The following is a 6,650-nucleotide window of genomic DNA, read 5'->3' on the forward strand; positions in this document are numbered from 1 at the left end:
TATGGGTAAACCTAACCTATTTATTACCTTTACTAATCCAAAGTGGGATGAAATATGCAATGCTTTATTGCCGGGTCAGGCTGCCCAAGATTAACCCGACTTGACAACACTGGTCTTCTATGAGAAGCATAAGGATATGTTGCACTTATTGGTGAAAAAAAACATTATTTGGAAGGGTAGTGGGATTTGTTTCTGTTATTGAATTTCAAAAAAGAGTCTTGCCACATGCACCTATATTATTGATATTGGAGAGTTCATGTAAACCTACTGAGATTGCTCACTATGATAAGTTGGTATGTGTTGAACTTCCCGATAAGGTGATGTTTCCCGAGTTGCACAAGATATTTAGTCAGTGTAATGTTCATGGACCATGTGGGGAACTAAATATGTACTCTCCTTGCATGGTTAACGGGAGTTGCAAACATCGTTATCCTTGCAAGTTTTCTGAGACTACTATTATTGATGACAATGGGTATCTAACTTACATGCGGCGAGATGATGGTAGTTTCATCCAAGTAAAGAATCATAGGGTGGATAGTCAATGGGTTGTTCCAGATAACCCTTTTATCTCTATGAGATACAAAGCCCATATTAACATAGAAGTATGCTATACCATTACAACAGTGAAATATTTGTATAAATATGTATATAAGGGACATGATAGAGCTGCTATAGAGTTGCAAGATACACATGGGGTTATTGATGAGGGTAGTCAATATCTCGATGCACACGGTACATGTCTACATCAGAGGCAAGTTGGCGCATATACCAATATAATCTGCATGATGAAAAGCCAGATATACAAAGATTGCATGTTCATCTCCCCTTGCAAAATCATGTTATATTTAATGACTGTGATAATTTTCACGATGTAATTAGTTGTGATAGAAACCGAAGAACTACTCTCACTGAGTGGTTTAGAGCAATTTGATGCAAAAGCAAATAGCTTGCTATATGTTGATTTCCCTTGCAAGTGGGTGTGGAATTCTTCTCTTTGGTCATGGACTAAAATAAAAAAGAGAAATGTGATTGGACGTATGTATAATGCTAGCCTGAGTGGGTGAGCAATATTATCTACGCATGCTACTCATAGTGTGTAAGGCTGCAAATCTTTTGAGGAAGTACGTACAGTGAATGTATCCCTGTTTTAAGGCTGCATGTGAAGCGAGAGGAATGCTGGAGAGTGATGATGAGTGGTATATGTGTCTTTAAGAAGCTGCATTTCAAAAAACAAGATTCCAACTACATCAACTTTTTGTCATCATTTTGGTTTTTTGTGAGCCTATATCTCCCAAACAGCTTTGGGTCAAATTTTGTGCCAAACTTTCAGATGAGTTTTTCCATGGCTTCCATAGAAGATTTGACGTTGGTGTTTGTTAATCTATAGCTAAGAGTCAGCTCTGTTACACTTGCAAGACCTCTTATAACAATATGGAAAACGTCTACATGATTTTGAAGGGCTTCCTCTTCATGATAGATCAATTATTGTTACTATCAACAATGTGTTGTTGATGGAAGAGATGATGTTTGATGCTATTCAACAAGCTGATTTGGCTCTTTCCATGGAAAGGAGTCTTAATAGTTGTCAATCTAGAGCATTCCATACCATCCTTGAGGCCGTTAATTTGAACAATGGTGGTGTTTCTTTCCTCGATGGACCAAGCGGATCACGTAAAACATATCTATATAATTCCTCTCTATCTCGATTACGCGGAGATAATCAAGTTGCTTTGGCATGTGCATCTTCAGGAATAGCTGCATTTTTACTTTCAAATGGATGCATTGCACACTCACGTTTCAAAATCCCATTGGTTTTGAATGCTTCTAGCACATGGAATATTAAAGCTAATAGCACATTGGTCAAGAGCTTGAAGCTTGCAAGATTGATCATTTGGGAGATGAGGCTCCAACCAATGATGCATATGTATGCATATGAAGCATTGGTGGTGGACAAGACATTAAAAGATATAATGCAAAGTGATATAGTGTTTGGTGGCAAAATTATGCTCTTTGGTGGTGACTTTAGGTAAATCTTACCTGTTTGCAAAGGGATCATGTGAGGATATTGTTGATATGACGTTGTGCCAGTCGTATATTTGGAGACATGTGGATGTTTTAAAGGTCACCCAAAATATACGGGTCATGCAGAGTGGTTATGATTCGACAGAACTAGAATTTGTCAGTTGGACTTAATAAATCGGCGATGGCTCTATAGACCATCCAAACAATGAAGTTAGAGTGGTAATTCCACCACTCTAACTTCGACAGAACTAGAATTTGTCAATTGGTGATTCGACAGAACTAGAATTTGTCAATTGGACTTAATAAATCGGCGATGGCTCTATAGACCATCCAAACAATGAAGTTAGAGTGGTAATTCCACCACCACGAATGTTGATCCATGGGAACTCCTTACTAAGTTTGGTAGAATGGGTATACAAAGATCTTCAAAGAGTGGAGGATTATGCATGCTTTATATCAGAGACTGTGCTATTCTTGCACCACGAAATCAAGAGGTGGATGAGATTAATGAACTAGCCTTGGCTGCATCACCTAGTCTTGAAAGAGAATACCTCAGTGTGTAGATTCGGTTGTTTCTTCTGAGAGTGACAAAATATTGTATGCAGTTGAGTACTTGAATAGTTTAGAGTCTGGGTGGTGGTTATCCTCCTCACCACTTGCTTTTAAAGATGAATTCTCTTATCATGCTCCTCCGTAATTTGGATCCTCGGCGCGGTGATTTTGTAATGGTACCAAACTAATATGGAAGCAATTTTACTCAAAGGGGATAGAAGCAGAAATTATTATAGGTACAAACATTGGAGACACGGTCTTCATTCCGAGAATAACATTAATTCCATCAATGCTTCAGTTGCCTTTTGACATGAGGAGACAATTTCTTGTGAGGCTAGTTTTTGTTATGTCAATAAATAAGTCCCAAGGATAAACATTGAATGTGTTGGGACTTTATTTGGCAACACAAGTATTCACACATGGACAGTTGTATTCACACAAGTATTCACGCATGGACAGTTGTATGTTACTATGTCACGCGTTAGATCATCAGATGCAGTGAAAGTGTGTGTAAAAGATATCGTGGACCATGAAAGCAGCAATGAAGGTACAAATGAAGTCTACACAGCTAATGTTGTCTACAAAGAGGTACTGCAAATGGCATCTAGAAAAATGTAAATGTAATGTATGCCCATAAGGCAGCCTACAAATGCTAGAGACTACATTCGTAGTAATTTATCTCCCACACTAGAATTTCCATGCCAATAATATTGAATTGATATATATAAATATACTTACATTGTTTGGAATAAATGGTTGACATTGAGGTAAAGCCACCATGCAGATCCAGAAGTATGGAGTGGCCCCATCTATTTCTGAAGGGGTGGTTTAGATGGCATTGAAATAGGCTTACAGTGTGTCATACCATACTTGGACAACATGTCCAAGCCATACTGCCTCTGCAATAGCAAAATGCCATGAGGTGATCTCACCACCTCTATGCCCAAGAAATACCGCAGCTCACCCAAATCCTTCATCTCAAACTTCTGCTTCAAAATCATCTTGACATCATGTATGTCTGTATCACTATCACCAGTAAAAAATAATCAAGTCATCCACATAGATGACTAGTAGCACGATCCCTCTATCTGTCTTTTTCACATAAAGTGAAAAATCTACATTGGATATCTGAAATCCAATGGTAACAAGATACTCCCTGATCTTTTTTGACCATGCTCTGGGTGCCTTCAAGCCATACAAGGATTTGCGTAACCTGCACACAAAATCTAGATGTGCATCACTCTCATAACCTGGTGGCTGGATCATGTACACTTCTTCTTGCAAATCACCATGCAAGAAAGCATTCTTTACATCCATTTGATGTAGAGACCAACCCTTCACTGCAGCCATAGCAATGACAGCTCTCATGGTTTCCATTCTTGTAACTGAGCTAAATGTCTCCTCATAGTCTATGCCATATATCTGCGCATAGCCCTTGGCAACCAATCTTTCCTTATAGCTGCTCATTGAATCATCAGCATTGTGCTTAACTTTATACACCCACTTACATCTAATTGCCTTCTTTTCCTTAGGCAAAGGCACTAACTCCCATGTTGCATTTGCATCCGATGCTACCATCTCCTCATTTCTTATTTCCATGGTAGCATTTGCATCCAATGCTACCATGGCATCTTCTCATTTCTTATTTCCAATTGCCTGCTCAAAGAAAGTGGGCTCAGCCTCTTGTATTGCTTTTACCATGTAAGCATGATGATGGGATGTATATCCATCATATCTCAACTTGTCAATAGGGTATCTAACCCTCATAGACCTACGTACACTTGGATCACTGCCAGGTGTCCTCAAAGCAGCCCTGGTTCTCCTTACACCAGGAGTAACCACAGAAGGAATGCCAAGCTCCTCATCAAGGCTCTGCTCAGAGCCACTAGAGTCACCATCCACATATGAGTGACCTACTGACAGATCAGGCACAAAAGGTTGATCTACCTTTTCCTTCCCTTTCTGTGATACATGTGTACCTGCATCATTCCTCAACCTGCCTAACATTGGATCCACTACTCGAGGACTCCCTAGGTCCACTTAGCACACCTGTGATTGCTGCTCTACATGTGATTGCTGCTCTACATGTGGTGCAACATCAGCACTTCTTACATCTGCATCTTTTGTTGCCTTCACCACCACTGGTGGATACCAGCTACTCATCTCATCGAAGACAACATCTCTGCTTACTTGCATCTCACGAGTGATAGGGTTATAGCATCTATAAGCTTTTTGCTCCATAGCATAACTGATGAAGACATCTCTGCTTACTCGCATCTCATGAGTGATAGGGTTATAGCATCTATAAGCTTTTTGCTCCATAGCATAACCGATGAAGATGTATTTCTATGCCTTTGGATCCAACTTTGTTCTCACTTCATCAAGAACATGTACATCTGTAATACACCCAAACACTTTCAAGTGAGACACATCTAGTCTTATGCTTGCAAACTTATGTTCAGGAGTCATACCATGAACAGCTGCTGCAGTGGGTGTCCTGTTCATAATGTACACGACAGTTGCTACTGCTTCTACCCAAAAGTAAGTGGCATATTATTTTTAGCCATCAAGGCACGTGCCACTTCTGCAATGTGCCTGTTTTTCCTTTTCGCAACACCATTCTATTGCAGAGTGTACCTGCATGTAAACTGCCTCTTGATTCCCTGCTTTCTCAGGAAATCGTTGAACTCATTGGAGAAATATTCTCCCCCACCATCTAATCTTAGGCATTTTATTTGCATGCTTTTTTCCTTCTCGACCAAGGCTTTAAATCTCTGAAAGTGAGCAAACACCTCACTTTTCTCCTTCATGAAATAAACCCACACTTTTCTAGTGTGGTCATCAATGAATGTAACATAGTACCTGCAACCTGCAATTGTTGCAGTCTTGGTCGGTCCCCATACATCTGAATGTATGGCATCCAATGGCCTTGCACTGACATGCTTTTCATGTGGGGAAGCATGTTTGGCCTGCTTACCAAGTTGGCATGCTTCACATACCTTATGCATACCGTCAACCTTAAACTCTGGCAAACCTGCAACAATATTTTGGGCCTGCATAGACTTCAGTCGTTGTACATTCACATGACCAATGTGCTTGTGCCATATGTCAATATCTGCAACAATGACACTTGTTCCATGCACAAACATGGCTGCCTTTATCTCAAGCATGTTCACATCCAAAGTAAACATCCTGCCATTTTTGTTACTCTTTGCAACCAAGCAACACTTATTTTTAGAGTCTTCCACAAAACATCCTTGAGGATTAAACCTCACTTGTAGACCCTGCTCAACCATCTGTTCAACAGAAATCAGGTTCTTTGTAATATTCGGAACATGAAGTGTTGAAATATACAAGTGAATAGGGTGTGTGCGGGAACAAGCCCTTGGTTAGAGGCTGTAAAAGAGGATGTGTAAATGTGAGAGAACCTGTGAAACGGTGAGAAGAATCTACTGGGAGAGAATAAAGGGTAGCATGAGAAGATTTAGGAAGTGTGGAGATATTCTGGGAGATATTCTGGGAAAAGTGGAGGTGGAGAGAATCAAGCAAGAGGTGGAGATATTTTGGGAGTGAATCAAGGAGAAATCAGTGGGATTAGATGCTTGGATGTAAACTCTATAAATTGAGGCATTGTCCTAATGAGAAGTTGCTGGTTTTTGAGTATCCATGCCTACATTAATCTATTTGTTAATTACCCACTAATTACGTCTTAATTACCCACTAATTACATCTTAATTACCCACTAATTACGTCTTAATTATTTGCTAATCACTTTGTTAATGATGTTGATTCTAGTGTTTGATCCACCATAGCTCATCACAATGCCCTAATTTCAACATGGTATCAGAGCCATGCCTAGAATCCATCATTTTGTGAGCCCATTATCTTGCTAATCATTTTGCTAATTAGGATTAGTAGAAAATTATAATTTTCTCTCTTTTTTCAACTCACCTCTGTACCCCCAGCCAGTGGAGGAGTTCATTCTCCTTGCGCAGTTAAAATTAGCCCTAGTGCTTCTAACCATAGCTAGCCATAAGCCTTGTGCTCCAGCCAGTCAAAACAGAAGCGCAACCGCC

This window comes from Cibotium barometz, chromosome 62 (genome assembly GCF_041138505.1).
Source record: "Cibotium barometz isolate CiBa-2024 chromosome 62, ASM4113850v1, whole genome shotgun sequence".
Lineage (NCBI taxonomy): Eukaryota > Viridiplantae > Streptophyta > Polypodiopsida > Cyatheales > Cibotiaceae > Cibotium > Cibotium barometz.